This window comes from Mobula hypostoma, unplaced genomic scaffold, assembly GCF_963921235.1.
Source record: "Mobula hypostoma unplaced genomic scaffold, sMobHyp1.1 scaffold_121, whole genome shotgun sequence".
NCBI classification, from domain to species: domain Eukaryota; kingdom Metazoa; phylum Chordata; class Chondrichthyes; order Myliobatiformes; family Myliobatidae; genus Mobula; species Mobula hypostoma.
The window spans coordinates 35635-53261 of NW_026948234.1; the positions used below are offsets into that span (position 1 = coordinate 35635).

Sequence of the window (17627 nt, forward strand, 5' to 3'; positions counted from 1 at the left end):
GAAACCGGAGGTGACGTCATCACACGCCGCGATATACCACAGACAATGAATTTACCTTTGTTATTTACCTTTGACAAGGTCCCACACAGGAGATTAGTGTGCAAACTTAAAGCACACGGTATTGGGGGTAAGGTATTGGTGTGGATGGAGAATTGGTTAGCAGACAGGAAGCAAAGAGTGGGAATAAACGGGACCTTTTCAGAATGGCAGGCGGTGTCTAGTGGGGTACCGCAAGGCTCAGTGCTCGGACCCCAGTTGTTTACAATATATATTAATGCCTTGGATGAGGGAATTAAATGCAGCATCTCCAAGTTTGCGGATGACACGAAGCTGGGTGGCAGTGTTAGCAGTGAGGAGGATGCTAAGAGGATGCAGGGTGACTTGGATAGGTTGGGTGAGTGGGCAAATTCATGGCAGATGCAATTTAATGTGGATAAATATGAAGTTATCCACTTTGGTGGCAAAAATAGGAAAACAGATTATTATCTGAATGGTGGCCGATTAGGAAAAGGGGAGGTGCAACGAGACCTGGGTGTCATTATACACCAGTCATTGAAAGTGGGCATGCAGGTACAGCAGGCGGTGAAAAAGGCGAACGGTATGCTGGCATGTATAGCGAGAGGATTCGAGTACAGGAGCAGGGAGGTACTGTTGCAGTTGTACAAGGCCTTGGTGAGACCACACCTGGAGTATTGTGTGCAGTTTTGGTCCCCTAATCTGAGGAAAGACATCTTTGCCATAGAGGGAGTACAAAGAAGGTTCACCAGATTGATTCCTGGGATGGCAGGACTTTCATATGAAGAAAGACTGGATGAACTGGGCTTGTACTCGTTGGAATTTAGAAGATTGAGGGGGGATCTGATTGAAACGTATAAGATCCTAAAGGGATTGGACAGGCTAGATGCAGGAAGATTGTTCCTGATGTTGGGGAAGTCCAGAACGAGGGGTCACAGTTTGAGGATAGAGGGGAAGCCTTTTAGGACCGAGATTAGGAAAAACTTCTTCACACAGAGAGTGGTGAATCTGTGGAATTCTCTGCCACAGGAAACAGTTGTGGCCAGTTCATTGGCTATGTTTAAGAGGGAGTTAGATATGGCTGTTGTGGCTACGGGGATCAGGGGGTATGGAGGGAAGGCTGGGGCGGGGTTCTGAGTTGGATGATCAGCCATGATCATAATAAATGGCGGTGCAGGCTCGAAGGGCCGAATGGCCTACTCCTGCACCTATTTTCTATGTTTCTATGTTACATTGTAACTTAATTATCAACCTTTAACTTTAACTAGAAAATAGTTACAAACAAATCATTTAAAGCGCAGCCCCAACAAAGTCAAATAAATGCCTTAAGGGCAACGCAGTAGTGTTAATCTAAGTGGGTCTGAGTGTAAATAGACTTTTCTAAAGTTGTCATTTCAGTTCTTATTTATCTTTGTGTATTTTACTGATTGAAATGGAAGAAAGATATATTCATAAAAAGTCAATGTCAGTATTGATGAAAGTGTATTGTTTTGTTGTATTTGTCAACTATTGAGCTCTGTTTAGCAGGATTTTTTAAGGCTTGAACTAAATTTTTTCAAAGGTTTTCCCTATTTCGCACTACTTTCTATTTTCTTTGCTTGTTGATATTCCAGATACGCGGGTATCAAGATTCCTGATGAAGGGTCTTGGTCCGAAATGTTGATTCCCATCCATAGATGCTGCCTGACATGCTGAGGTGAGAGGATGTGAAATATCAGAGAGGAAGAGAGGGAGTGGGAGGGAGGGGTGAGGGGGAGATTTGTTCACCGGAAGGAGAAATCGATATTCATACCATCAGGTTGCGGCGGGGGCGGGGGGGGGGGGGGTACTCAGACGGAATATAAGGTGCTGATCCTGGACCCTGAGTGTGGCCTCATTTTAGCACAAGAGGAGGCGATGAGTTGACACGTCGGAACAGGAATGGGAATCGGAATGAAAATTTTGGACACCGGAAGTACCGCTCTGAGCGGATAGTTCAAAGCTTAATTTACTATCAAAGTAGGTATTTATGAACAACTGAGTTTTTGTTCTCCCCCACAGAGTCACGAAACAAAGAAAGAACACGAAAGACGTCCAGAGAGAAAAATCAAACTCCCAGCCCACCCCCGTATAAAAAAACGGCATCCCGATCATCAACCCCCAAAACCCACCCCTCCCGCACAAAAGGGAACAATAACATCGACCCCCCCCAAAATCAACCCCACCCCGCACAACTGCGGAGGATCTGGTGTCACCAGTGTCGAGGCGGCCGCATCGGGAGCAGCGGACACAACGGGCGACCCCGGAAGATTCACAGGTGAAGTGTCGCCTCACCTGGAAGGATGTTTGGACAACGGAGAGAGTTCGGCCGTCCGGCCCTTTCACTGTGACACCCCGAACTCCACATCAAATCCGTCCACACGAATCTGGGTGAACTTTAATGACCAATAAATATAATTCCTCTCAGCGATCAGCTGTCTGAGTGATTCCCTGACTCTGAGAGGAAGGGGTGTCTATGGTCCACATTGTCGGGGTGTTGAGTTTACCAGGAGACAGAGACTGCAGGGACGAGAGGTTTTCTGTTGACTAATACACTGTGTGTGGACCCCGCTGGCAATTCTGGTGTTGTGACCCGAATGGAGACAAACACCAGGCTGCCCACTCCACCAACAACACGGCACAGCCGGACACATAACAGGGGACTTTACATCTCACAACACTGGATTCAGTGATGAAACCCGGGATTAATGTTGTTGTCCCACTGAAATCATCAGAAACGTCCATTCAGGTGTTTTTAAATACGAGCGCTTCCCCGCTGGTGACGTCACACAGGCGCTCCCCCGCAGGTGACGTCACACAGGGGTCCCCCACACCGGGATCTGCCCTCACGTGCGCGGTGTCTTACGTCACCCACGCGCTGGTGAGCGCGAGTATTATCGGTTTAACGGCTGGGCTACTAATCGCGTGATCAGCCCCTTCCCCACCGCTGTCAGCAAAGGATTCATGAGCTGCGCTGTTCCCATTGGTGAGAACCGATGTCAATCACTGGTTACAACCAATAGCGGAGGCGGACCAGCCGAGAGGGCGTTACCCCCGCTGATTCACTTCACCGTGAAAGCGGAACAAATCCCAAAGTAAATGTCCGCTTTCTGATTTATTTCCATTTCCCTCCGAGGGAAGTTGGGGCGTTTGTGAAGCGTCTCCTGCGGCCGGAGTCTGATGTGTCGCTGAGAGGTAGGAGGAGACCGCTCGGCCCGTCGGTTTGATGCCGGTTCCCCGGGGAGGGAGAGGGGGATTTTATTGAAAGGATGAAGACGGTGAGAGAGGGGGCGGACAGGATGTTTGTCCCGGTGGGGACAGGAGGGGCTCATCTGTGGAAATGTCTCAGCCCACGGTGGTGGCGAGCAGAGGGATTCACCACATTGGGGGGCAAACACCGGCAGACTGTTGCCCTGCAAGCGGGGCCAATGGTCCGGGCAAAGTGACAATTATTTGTGTTTTGTTGAGACTGTACCTGGAATATGGTGTAAAATCCCGCTCCCCACACTAACACGGGTCATACAGACCAAAGAACAAACTGCCGGAGGAACTCAGTGGGTCGGGCAGCATCTGTGGAGGGAAATGGACCGTCAACATTTCGGGCCGAGACCCTCCCTCTGGACTGAGAGTGGACGGGAAATAGTCAGAGAAAAGAGGTGAGGGGTGGGGATGGGGCAAGAGCTGGGGAGTGAGAGGTGGATCCAGGTGAGGGGGAGGTGGGAAGGTGGAAATAGTGACGGGGGTGGGAGGTGAGTGTTTGGGGCAACACGGGGCTGCAGATGGTGGAAATTAATTCCATGATCGAGGAGATGGGGATCGGGCAGAAACTTGTGTCTGAGATGGGAGAGCTGTGAATGTGAAATAAAGTGGGAAATGCTGCCGATGGGTCGGGCAGCGTGTGAGGGGCGAGGAGACGTCACCGGGTCACGTGGGAGACCCTCCCCCGTCACGTGATCCCGTTTTACCGCAGATCGGCAGCATCTGCGGTTTTGTCTCAGAGGCCCCGCCCCCCGCTCTGATGACGCAATAAGCACATTGCGCATGCTCACAGTCCCGGGACGGCTAGTGATTTTTCTCCCCGGTATTTGTTGAAGCGGGTCCGGAGCGGCGGATCATCCGCGGGATCCGGATCGGGATCAGGAGAGGGTCCTCGCCCCCTCGGGCGGGGAGCCGGGGGAGGGGGGACGGATCATTCTCTGCCAAGCGAGACCGACAAGAACCATGCGGTGAGTATTGAGTCCGGTCCCGAGCGATGCTGGGCAGCGAGTCCTGTTAACTTTACCGAACTGGTGGTCTCACCCCGCCTCCTGGACAGAACCTGCCGGGGTCGGTCCGGGTTGTGAGACCTTCACCCCGAGCCTTGGGGTACTTTCCATGGTGTGTTGATAAAAGTTGGTCAGGGGAGAAGGGTAAATGCTAAATTTCCTGTTGTTTTATCTGTGTCATTTTCGAACCATTTATATAGTAGTATGTACTGTTAATTCTGTCTCTGTGTATTGCGGGAGGACCATCAGTGATCGTCCTTGATCCCTTCTCCCACCTGGTTGTATCTGCTCCTTCCCTGTCCATCTTGTTCAACCTCTGTCCAGCCTGTATCCCACCAATGATTACATATCAACAATCTCTCTTCTACCGTTGCCTTCATTGTGAAGTATTTTGCTTTACCGAGTTATTTCTGATATCAGTGTTTGTTACCTGGAATTACCACAGGATTTATTTAATGCAGAATGAGGAAGGATAAAGACAGTCACCACAGTTTTAGTTTCAAAGTTACCAAATGGCCGCTGTGTTAATCTTTGTCAGACAGTGACTCTCCACATTTAAAGTTGAGTCTGTTATTTCCTGTTTTGGTCATTTTTGGAGAGGCGATTTCCCTGTTGCCAGGAACAGCCACAGGATCTGCAGGGAGTGGTGCACATTTTTATCGCTCTCTGGTCACTTCCCCTCATTGAGAGTTAATAGCCTCGTTAGCAGATGTAACACACTGATATTAGGGTGGGGAGGATGTTGTGAGCATTCACTGTATCGACTGTATTAACCCTGTGTTGGAATGAAGAGAAAACTAATGAATGTGTGCATTACATTTGTGCAACTTTGTTTAGGCCGTCACAAACGTCTTGTAATCAGTCAATAGTTCTTCATAATTTCACGAAAGAAGGGAAAATTCTGGAAACGTTCAGCAGATCGGGCAACATCACTTCTGTTACTGGGTCTTCCAGAGTTTCTCTTTCCACAGATCCAATCTGATGTACTGAGTTTCCAGCATTTAATTTCAATTTGAAATGAAAAGCATACAGGAAATGTGATGGCCAATTGTGCTGGGCAAAATCTCATTTAACAATAAGATAATGATAAAATGTGTTCAATTTAGCTGCTGGAGACAATGTGAAACATATTCCTGCCTGCTGGTGATCCATGCCCAGGTTTTCCAGCCCAATTTCTGGCCCTGTGAGAGGATTATCAGGTTCCCATTCTGACATAGGTTGATGCAGGAGTGTTAGTTTTTGAACTCCGAATGGCCGAGACACGTCTGGGAAAATTGGTGCATCGCCTATTATCCTAGGATGTAGACTCCGGGCATATGCAACTGTCAGTATTTGGGATTTGACTGGGTTAGTACTTCTGTAGATGGGGCTGGATTAGATTAGGTTATGAGGACACACAGTCCTCTTTTATTGTCATTTAGTAATGCATGCATTAAGAAATGATACAATATTCCTCACAGAAACACAGGACAGACCAAGTCTGAAAAACTAACAAAAACCACATGATTATAACATATAGTTACAACAGTGCAACAATACCATAACTTGATGAAGAACAGACCATGGGCACAGTTAAAAAAGTTCAAAGTCTCCCGAAAGTCCCACATCTCACGCAGACGGGAGAAGGAAGAAAACTCTCCCTGTCATGCCCGACCACCGTCCGACTCTGAGTCGTAGGAAAACTTTGAGCTCCGATCAGCCCTCTGACACCAAGTACCAAGCACCATCTCTGCCAAATGTTTCGACCTCAGCCCCGGTCGCCAGCAGCAGGCAAAGCCAGGGATTTTGGGGCCTTCTCTTCAGAGATTCTTGATCGCACAGTAGCAGCGGCAGCGAACCGGGCATTTCAGAAGTTTCTCCAGATGTTCCTCTGTGCTTCTCACGTCTGCCTCTATCAAATCAGAATTGTGCACAGCATCCTACTTACAAATACGATATCATTTCACCGGAGAGCTGCACGTGCTGCATCGCACCGCCATCTTCTCCTCCCGCCTGGCGGGGTGAAAGGATGTTCCTCCTTCCACAATGATTCAGAAGTCCTGGGTCGCTGGACACTGGTTGTGGGGAAATCCCTGATGTGGGGACGATGTGCGAGGATTCTGGGGTCGGTAAGTAGCGCATTCAGCTGTGTGACCCTATCACAGATCTTAACCCTGGCGAAATGGATTTGGGGATCGAGCTGCTCGAGCTCATGAGGTGCTGAGCAAGTATTTCTGGTTTGGGATCAGATGTTTGTTTCTGGAGTTCCTTTGGAAGCAATGATTGCTAATCTGAGGAGAGAATGAGATCCCATTCCATCCTTCACGGGAAGAAGCTGTGATTAAACGTTTGGAACAGTAGAATTGGACCCAGGGGTTCAGTGTTCAAACTGTGTTTGGAAATTTCTCCTCACTGTCACCTGTCTGTTAGTCAATGGTTCTGGGCCTGTTCTTGGTGGAGTTCAGAGGGACTGTGAAGGTGGTGGTTAACTAAACCTACTGAATGCTGAAAAGCCTGGATACACTGGACTTGGTGAAGATGTTTCCATTAGACGGAGAGTCTGGGCTCTAAGAGCACAGTCTCAGAACAAAGAAGCTTCCCTTTAAAACTGAGACGAGGAGAATATCTTAAGTAAAGGGTGGCTGATCTCTGGAATTTGTTGCCACAGAGTGTGGTTGAGGCTGCCATTTGGGTATACTTAGGGCAGAGATGAATATATTTGTGATTGCTAAGTAGTTCCGGGCTACAGGAGGAAGGCAGGAATATGGTGTTGGAATAAAAATCAGCCGTGGTTGAATGGTGGAGCAGACTCGATGGACTGCATCACCTAATTCTGTTCCCGTGTCTTGTGTCTTGCCGTGACTGAATGATGACTCCTTCATATCCCATATCAGATTTTGTGATGTATCAGGGACAATTACAGATTTGTTCACTGGGATCATTATATTTGTCTTCAACGTTTAAATTTCAGTGTTTTGTTTTTTGGAACATTGAGCAGAAATATTCTCCTTTGTATTGTTAACATGCTTCATTATCTCTCTAGTTAAAGTTAGACCTACGGTGAGAGATTTATTGGAAGAAAAGCCCACAACTGGAAGCAAACCACGACTGAAGACAAGGGAACAGCAACAAGTGAACCAGCCCGAGGACTGAGAGCACCAACTGGAGAGAACCCTTCTGACTCAGGGTTTCCATCGATTCAGTCAGGAGAAAGTCTGGTGAGTCTCATTTACTCAAACACTGGTCCTTTAGACATTACCTATCTGCAGAAAGGAAGGTAGGAGATAGTTGGGGTGAGACTGAATGTGACCAGAAGTACCAGTTATGCCTCTATCAGACCCAGTTGCAGTCACTTCAGGTCTGGTGATGTGCTGTCAGTAACCCATTTCTTTAAAGTCACTCACATTCCCTCGGTGTTTACTCATTTCAAGGTCTTGCATCTTGTGAAGTAGCTTTTGGTCACCTCTCAGAGGGGGATGGAAACAAAGGGGAGAGTTTATACTGAATATCGTTCAAAAAAAGTAATTCTTTGAATTTACTTGCTGCAAACTTGCTTGGACTTATCTTCTTGGAGTGACAGAGAACAAGAGGTGACCTGATAGAGGTGTATAAAATGATGAGAGGCATTGATCATGTGGATAGCCAGAGACTTTTTCCCAGGGCTGAAATGACTGACATGAGGGGGCATAGTTTTAAGATGCTTGGAAGTAGGTAGAGAGGGGATGTCAGGGGAGTTTTTTTCACACAGAGTGGTGGGTACAGAAGGCATTGCTGGTGACGGTACTGGAAGCGGACACAGTAGGGTCTTTTAAGGGACTCTTAGAAGGGTACATGGAGCTCAGAAAAATAGTGTTGTGCAGTTGGGTAATTCTAGACAATGGTTGGCACAATATTGTGAGCCAAAGGGCCTGTAATGTGCTGCAGATTTCATGTTCCATGTTCAGCCTTACTACCTATACCCTATATATTCTCAACCAAATGACTGATATAGATGACAAGTAACAATAGGTGTAACACTGGGGAACATCACTAGACACTGGCCTGGAGTCCAAGAAACAGACTCTCACCATCACCCTCTGCTTCCTGCCATTCCTGTCTGAAATGTTAACAGGAAGATTAGTCAGTAATTAATATGAAAAGAGAAATGTTGCTTACTGAAAGGTCACGTATCCTGTCTGATTCAATTGACCCACTCCTCCCTTGTTTATAACTTAATTTGTCCAGGGACCCATCCTCCTGGGTCACGCTGCATCTGATAACCCACATCCCCAATCTCCCTCTGCCCCTCCAATGGCCCCACACCCTCACACGTAGACTGATCCACATCACCCACATCCCCAATCTCCCTCTGCCCCTCCAATGGCCCCACACCCTCACACGTAGACTGATCCACATCACCCACATCCCCAATCTCCCTCTGCCCCTCCAATGGTCCCACACCCTCACACGTAGACTGATCCACATCACCCACATCCCCAATCTCCCTCTGCCCCTCCAATGGCCCCACACCCTCACACGTAGACTGATCCACATCACCCACATCCTCCCTCCCAGCTTGGGGAACCACAACTAATCGATCCCACAGTCTCGGCTCAGGCATGAAACTAAAACCAGAGCTGCAAGACCAGACAGCCTGGACTCCCCAGCTGTCCGGTTCGGTCCCGTCCCACTTCCACTGCAGCTGACGCTCGAGTTACACAAACCCGGGATCAGCCCCTTCCTCACCGTCGGCTAAAGAGGAGAACTACTGACATCAGCTGGAATTGACACTGCTGCACTTTGCAGGAGGTCCCTGTGGCACCTCCGGAGGGCGGGGGGACAACACAGAGGGTTTGGCTGACCCGTTCTTTCAATGTGACACCCCTGAACTGCAAATCAACTCCATCTAACCAAATCTGGGTGAACTTCAATGACCAACAAATATAATTCCTCTCAACGATCCACTGTTTGAATGATACACGGACTTAGAGGAAGGGGTATCTGTGGTCCACATTGTCAGGGTGTTTAGTTTACCAGGAGACAAAGACTGCAGGGATGAGAGGTCTTCTGTTATCTGATGTGAATCTGTGGTTACACTGCTGGCAATTCTACTTTACATCAGTAATTATGAAATTAAAAAATAACTGGATACTGCAGTGACTGACCCTCCCCAAACCAGATCACCCTGGGAAGTCCTCCCCAGAAACATTTGGGGTTTTGTGACCCAACTCAAGAAAAGGCCACGATGCCCACTCCGTAAACAACATGGCAAATAGCAGGAGACTCTACTGATTCAGTGATGAAACCTGTTAAGTTTCTTCATTGTTCCTCTGAAATCATTAAAAACATCCATTGAACAGCTTTTGGAAACAAGTTCTCACCCACACGTGACATCACTCTGTGCCTCATCATGTCTGATGTCACGTGTGGGTTTCCCACACCGGGGTCTGATGTCACTCTGTATCCCCACATGCCTCATGACACGTGTGGGTTCCCCACACCAGGATATGACATCACTCTGTGTCCCCACATGTCTGATGTCACGTGTGAGTTCCCCACACTGGGATATGACATCACTCTGTGTCCCCACATGCCTCATGTCACGTGTGAGTTCCCCACACTGGCAGCTGATGTCACTCTGTATCCCCACATGTCACTTGTGGTTTCCCCACACCGGGACCTGAGGTCACCTGTGCAGTTCCTTACATCACACTGGTGCTGAGACGGTTGAACTTTACCGGCTAAGGTAACAATTACCTGACCCACCTGACCCACCCCACAGTCAACAGAGGAGTTACTCTCTTCCCATTGGTGAGAAGTGATGTCAATCATTGCTTATGGCCAGTAGCAGAGATGGACCAGCCGAGTGGGTGTTACCCCTGCTGATCCCATCTCCCGCTCCCGTCCCCAAACTCCCCGTCAAAGCAGAACAAACCTCAAAGTAAGCGTCTCTCCTTTTTATTTATTTCCATTTCCCTCCACGGGAAGTTGGATATGTTCGTAAAGTGACTTCTGCAGCCGGAGTCTGATGTATCGCTGACAGGTAGGAGGAGACCGCTCGGCCCATTGGCTTGATGCAGGCTCCTCACGGAGTGAGTGATCCGGCAGAAGGATGAGGGTGAGGGATTTTACTGAGAGGATAATGATGGTGTGAGAGGGTGTGGTCAGCATGGAGTCTGAGAGGATGTTTGTTCCTGTGAGGGATCAAGGAGTAGGGTGGGGAAGGAGCCCGTTGACAGTGGATAAGGGACATGAGGGGCTCATCTGTGGAAATGTCTGAGCCCATCGTGGTGGGGAGCAGAGATATTCACCACATTGGGGGACAAACACTGGCAGACTGTTGACCTGCAAGTGGGGCCAATGGTCCGGGCAAAGTGGAGATTGGAATGGTGTTGGGGGGGTAGGCAAGGATGTTCCGGTCTTGGGTCTTATTGAATGACAGGATGGACTGGATGGGCTGACTGTGTCTACAATGTGGCCGGGGACCAAATTCAACACTTTTAAGTCTGCTTTTGAAAAAAATGTATTTTTATACATTGTTAATGACACAAAATGTATATTTATGATTATTGGCACAACATGTATATATTTGTATATTGTTATTGACATAAACCTTGTATTTCTATATTGTTACTGACAGAGAATTTGTTTTCCCGTGTGTTATCTGAATGTACTTGCCTGTGATGCTGCTACAAGTCAGTGTTTCTCTGTCCCTGTACCTTCCCGTACTTGTACACTTGGTAATAAATTCAACAGGACCTGAGACAGCTCAGTGAGATTTGATTAGTGACGATCATAGGTACACTGTTAAATGCAAGACCCTTAACAGTGTTGATGATCAGAGGGATCTTAGAATCCAAGTTCATCGCTCCCTGGAAGTGGTTGCACAGATTGACAGGGTGGTTAAGAAGGCAAATGACATGCTGGCCTTTATTAGTCAAGATATTGTATTCAAAATTCAGGAAGTAATGTTGCAGCTTCATAAAACTGGAGTTAGGCCACATCTGAAGTATTTCATACAGTTCTGGTTGCCTCATTCCAGGAAGGATATCAATGGTGCTGGAGAGGGTGCAGAAGAGGTTTACCAGGATACTGCCTGGATTCGAGGGCATGAGCTGTAACGAGAGGTTGGACAAACTTGGGTTGTTTTCTCTAGAGCGGCACAGGCTGGGGTGAGATGATGGAGGTTTATAAGATTATGAGAGGCATAGATAGAGAAGACAGACAATACATTTTATCCTGGTAAGGGTGTAGTTTGAAAGGAGATGTGAGGGGCAAGCGTTTTTAACAGAGAGAGTTGGGGTTGTAGAATGTGTTGCCTGGGGTGATGGTTCTGGCAGATACACTGGTGACTTTTAAGAGATATTTAAATCAGCACATGAATGTGAGGTGTGACGAAAGAGGGTTACAAAAGTACACATAGATTAAGATGTTAACTGTCCTCTGCTGGCACCAGTGAGATCAACAGTTGATCTGCCACCTGTCTTCAGGAGAAAGAGAGATAAGGAAAACAATGGAGCAGCATTTGGAGATGTTAATGAAGAGACGAGAGAGTTTAACGGAAGGAGACACTGGTCTGGGTATTTGTCAAGATCGGCTCCGTTTGAACCCTGAACTGTTTGAAGTGTGATGGACAGGCGATACCCCAGCAGGGGGATAAAAAGGGACAGGTTCGCTAAGGCAACAGACACACGACACCACGAGGTAACGAGACCCTGGAAGCGGTGCCCCCCCCCCCCGCAAGTCGGTGGGAGACTTTTGGAAGGCTGATTGTGGGACCGAGCCATAGACGCACAGGGTGGAAAGGTACGATCGGCGGGAACCTGGTGTGTGTCTGCCCTTGCCTGGGTGCCAGGTTTACTGCAGAGGATCGACCGTATCTGAAGGAGGGGTCACAGTCGGTGACCTCAGAAGACATTACAAAGGGCTCACCCGAAAGCTGACTGCGAGGAATATCGAAGGTCTGTTTGGGAATCCGATTTTGAATATTCATTTCGCTCGCGCGCTCTCTCTCTCTCTCTCTCTCTCTCTCTCTCTCTCCCACGGCGACAGTGATTACTGTGAACTGAACTGAACTCAATTGAACTGAACTTTGCGTCACTTTGAAACTGGTCATTTACCCCTAGACAACGATAGAGCTTGATTGATCCTATTATCCTAGATCTGTGTACATGTGTGTTTATTCATTGCTAACCTGTTGCATTTGTATTCTTACTATTAGAGTACTGTGTTGCTTGTTTCTTTAATAAAACTTTCTTAGTTCTAGTAATCCAGACTCCAACTGAGTGGTCCATTTCTGCTGGTTTGGCAACCCAGTTACGGGGTACGTAACAGAGGAAAATGCAGACATTATGTCAGCAGAAGGGATTAGTTGGCCATTTGATTCCTAATTTAATTAGCTGAGCAAAACATTTTGGGCCGAAGGGCCTGTTCTGGTACTGTAATGTTCTATGTTCTGTGTCTCTTGTTGAACAGTTTCGGGGTGACGGAGGCAAAAGGAGTGAGTGGGAACAACAGGTTAGCTGGAGCCCAGTGTGGGAAATGTGAGATCACCCACTTCTGTTGGAGAAAAAGAAACAGTGTGTTTAAATGCTGAGGGACTGAGGTGCAGTGGGTAGGGAGGGAGGTTGAAGGTACATTGTATTTATTGTAAGAGTTACTAGGTATAAGAGTGAAAATGACTTGAACAATTATATGGACTTTGCTGAGATTTTTCCTGCAATATGGTGCAAAATCCTGCCCCCCCCCCCATACTAACACGGGTTATACAGACCAAAGAACAAACTGCCGGAGGAACTCAGTGGGTCGGGCAGCATCTGTGGAGGGAAATGGACCGTCAACATTTTGGGCCAAGACCCTCCCTCTGGACTGAGAGTGGACGGGAAATAGTCAGAGAAAAGAGGTGAGGGGTGGGGATGGGGCAAGAGCTGGGGAGTGAGAGGTGGATCCAGGTGAGGGGGAGGTGGGAAGGTGGAAATAGTGACGGGGGTGGGAGGTGAGTGATTGGGGCAACACGGGGCTGCAGAAGATGGAAATTGATTCCATAGAGGATCAACAAAGAGGTTAGAGAGTATTTGTTATGGAGAGTACAATGAAGATTCACCAGACTGATCCCTGGAGTGGTGGGGTCATCATATGAAGAAAGATCAAATGTGATAACCCTTTCGTTTAGAGAATCGAGGACTGAGAGGTAAACACATTGAAATGTACAACATCATTACCGGCTGAACCAGGGATCCCAGTCTCTGAAAAAGCGGGTGGACTGTCCGGGACTGAGATGAGGGGAAATGTCTCCACTCCGAGGGTGCTGAATGTCTGTAAATCCCCACCACAGAGGGCGGTGAAGACTCAGTGATCTTCCTCACATAAAACAGAGGCCGGCAGATGTGAGGAGACCGGAGGGATCGAGGAAATGAGGATCGGGCAGAAACATGTGACTGAGATGGGAGAGCAGCCATCATCTTGTTGATGGTTAGAGGGGCTGAATGGCCACCTCTTGTTGTTTCTCACTTGATGTTTCAGTATTCCTGTCCAGTGAGGCAGGAGGAATGTGAATTGAAATTAGTGTTTATAAACATCAAAAGGATTTAAATGAAACCTGCACAATTCTGGTTTGGGTTGAAAATGTGTGTCGGACTGGGGTGGGATTCGAACACATAACTGTGACCCAGGGAGGTGGAGCGATGGGGACAGGTAAGATGCAGAGGGAAAATTACAGAAGTATCTGGTGTAAATATGAAATAACGTGGGAAATGCGGTGGGTCGGGCAGCGTGTGAGGGGCGAGGAGCGGAGTCACGGGGTCACGTGGGAGTCCCTCCACCCGTCACGTGATCCCATTTTGCTGCAGAGCTGCGGCATCTGCTGGTTTGTTTCCGAGGCCCCGCCCACCGCCCTGATGACACGCGCACGACATCGCGCATGCGCAGTCCTGGATGAGTGGTGTTTTTCGTTCTTTGTTGTAGCGGGTCGAGGGTGAGATCGGGATCAGGAGAGGGATCCTCGTCCCCTGGGGCGGGGAGCCGGGGACGGATTATTCTCTCCGGGGCGACACCACGACTTTCTATTGGGTGAGTGTTGAAGCCGGTCCCGAGCGGGGGGGGCGGGGGGAGGGGGTCAGATGTTGGTCAGTGAGTCCCGTTAACTTTCCCGAACTCCAAACGAGAGAAAATCTGCAGATGCTGGAAATGTGAGCAACGCGCACAAAATGCTGGAGGAACTGAGCAGGCCGGACAGCATCCAGGAAAAGAGTACAGTCGACGTTACCAGCCGAGACCCTTCGGCAGGACTGGAGAATAAAAGGTGGGGGTGGGGAAGGGAGAGAGAAACACAAGGTGATAGGGGAGGGGATGAACTTTCTCGAACTGGCCTACTTGCCTCGCTTCCTTGACAGAATCTGCCGGGGTCGGTCTGGGTTGTGAGACCTTCACACCGAACCGTCTGAGATGAGCCGTCGCTCAGCCCCTGTTGTTCTGGTCCTGTTAGCAGGATGACGTAAAACATTTCTATATTGTTACTGACAGAGAATCGTATAATTATGTTCCGTGTGTTATCTGAATGTACTCGCCTGTGATGCTGCTACAAGTCAGTGTTTCTCTGTCCCTGTACCTTCCCGGACTTGTGCACTTGGGAATAAATTCAACAGGACCTGAGAAAACTCAGTGAGATTTGATTAGTGATGATCACCTTGGCAGCTCGGTAGGTCGAATGTATGAGACAGTACACTGTGAAATGCAAGACCCTGAACAGTTGATGATCAGGGGAATCTTAGACTCCAAGTTCATCGCTCCCTGAAAGAGACTGCACAGATTGATCGTGTGGTTGAGAAGACAAATGGCGTCATTGTCTTTATTAGTTCAAAAGTGGGGAAGTTGTATCTCAGCTTTATAAAACTCTAGTTTGACAGCATCTGACAATAGACAATAGGTGCAGGAGTAGGCCATTCGGCCCTTCGAGCCAGCACCACCATTCACTGTGATCATGGCTGATCATCCACAATCAGTACCCCGTTCCTGCCTTCTCCCCATATCCCTTCACTCTGCTGTCTTCAAGAGCTCTATCTAACTCTTTTTTGAAAGAATCCAGAGAATTGCCCTCCGCTGCCTTCTGAGGCAGAGCAATCCACAGAACCACAACCCTCTGGGTGAAAAAGTTTTTCCTCAACTCCGTTCTAAATGGTTTACCCTTTATTCGTAAACTGTGGCCTCTGGTTCTGGACTCCTCCAACATCGGGAACATGTTTCCTGCCTCTAGCGTGTCCAATCCCTTAATAATCTTATATGTTTCAATCAGAGCCCCTCTCATCCTTCTAAATTCCAGTGTATACAAGCCCAGTCGCTCCAATCTTTCAACATATGACAGTCCCGCCATCCCGGGAATTAACCTCGTGAACCTACGCTGCACTCCCTCAATAGCAAGAATGTCCTTCCTCAAATTTGGAGACCAAAACTGTACACAATACCCTAGGTGTGGTCTCACCAGGGCCCTGTACAGCTGCAGAAGGACCTCTTTGCTCCTATACTCAATTCCCCTTGTTATGAAGGCCAGCATGCCATTAGCTTTCTTCACTGCCTGCTGTACCTGATCAAAGGGATCCTGAGGTCCGAGTCCATAGGCCACTCAAAGCTGCTGCGTTGGTTGGCTGTGTGGTTAAGAAGGCATACAGTGCATTGCCGTTCATCAACCGTGGGACTGAGTTTAGGATCCGAGAAGTAATGTTACAGCTATACAGGACATTGTTCAGACTCCACCTGGAATACTGTTCTCAGTTCTGGTCACCACACTACAGGAATGATGTGGGAACTGTAAAAAAGGTGCAGAGGAGATTTACAAGGATGTTGCCTCGATTGGGGAAAATGCCATATGAGAATAGGTCGAGTGAATTTGGCCTTTTCTCTTTGGAGTGACTGAAGTTGATTGGTGACCTGATAGAGGTGTATAAGGTGTGAGGGACATTGATCGTCAGAGGGGGTTTTCCCAGGGCTGAAATAGCTAACATGAGGGGGCACAGTTTTAAGGTGCTTGGAAGTAGGTGCAGAGGAGATATCAGCAATAGGCAAAGCCAGGGATTTGGGGCCTTCCCTCTGGAGATTTTCCATTGCACAGTAGCAGCGGCAGCGAAGCAGGCATTTCAGAAGTTACTCCAGGTGTTCCTCCATGCTTCTCACGGCTGCCTCCATCAGATCCGGATTGTGCACGGCCCCCTAGTTACGCACACGATATTCATTCGGAACGGTCTGATGTCACTCTGTATCCCCACATGTCTGATGTCACGTGTGAGTTCCCCACACTGGCAGCTGATGTCACTCTGCACCCCCACATGTCTGATGTCACGTGTGAGTTCCCCACACTGGCAGCTGATGTCACTCTGTATCCCCACATGCCTCATGACACGTGTGGGTTCCCCACACTGGGATATGGCGTCACTCTGTGTCCCCACATGTCTGATGTCACGTGTGAGTTCCCCACACTGGCAGCTGATGTCACTCTGTATCCCCACATGTCACTTGTGGTTTCCCCACACCGGGATCTGACGTCACGTGTGCAGTTCCTTACATCACACTGGTGCTGAGACGGTTGAACTTTACCGGCTAAGGTAACAATTACCTGACCCACCTGCCCCACCCCACAGTCAACAGAGGAGTTACTCTCTTCCCATTGGTGAGAAGTGATGTCAATCATTGCTTATGGCCAGTAGCAGAGATGGACCAGCCGAGTGGGCGTTACCCCTGCTGATCCCATCTCCCGCTCCCGTCCTCAAACTCCACGTCAAAGCAGAACAAACCTCAAAGTAAGCGTCTCTCCTTTTTATTTATTTCCATTTCCCTCCACGGGAAGTTGGATATGTTCGTAAAGTGACTTCTGCGGCCGGAGTCTGATGTATCGCTGATAGGTAGGAGGAGACCGCTCGGCCCATTGGCTTGATGCAGGCTCCTCACGGAGTGAGTGATCCGGCAGAAGGATGAGGGTGAGGGATTTTACTGAGAGGATAATGATGGTGTGAGAGGGTGTGGTCAGCATGGAGTCTGAGAGGATGTTTGTTCCTGTGAGGGATCAAGGAGTAGGGTGGGGAAGGAGCCCGTTGACAGTGGATAAGGGACATGAGGGGCTCATCTGTGGAAATGTCTGAGCCCATCGTGGTGGGGAGCAGAGATATTCACCACATTGGGGGACAAACACTGGCAGACTGTTGACCTGCAAGTGGGGCCAATGGTCCGGGCAAAGTAGAGATTGGAGTGGTGTTGGGGGGGGTAGGCAAGGATGTTCCGGTCTTGGGTCTTACTAAATGACAGGATGGACTGGATGGGCTGACTGTGTCCACAATATGGCCGAGGGACCAAATTCAACATTTCCAAGTCTGCTTTGGGAAAAAA

At 48.6% G+C, this 17627-nt stretch overlaps 1 long non-coding RNA gene across 3 annotated transcripts in view; it reads left to right on the plus strand.

Annotated features, from left to right (window-relative positions):
- The first annotated feature begins 4120 nt into the window (after positions 1-4120).
- The window catches only part of LOC134342103 (uncharacterized), a 34397-nt gene continuing 20890 nt past the window's right edge, over positions 4121-17627 (plus strand). For 2 of the 3 annotated variants that reach the window (XR_010016941.1, XR_010016943.1), the window contains exons 1-2: positions 4121-4259; positions 7321-7495. This is a non-coding gene — a long non-coding RNA (uncharacterized LOC134342103). Of the gene's footprint in view, positions 4260-7320; positions 7496-11298; positions 11318-17627 lie in introns of those variants that run through there. The other variant, XR_010016942.1, reaches the window with a different exon arrangement.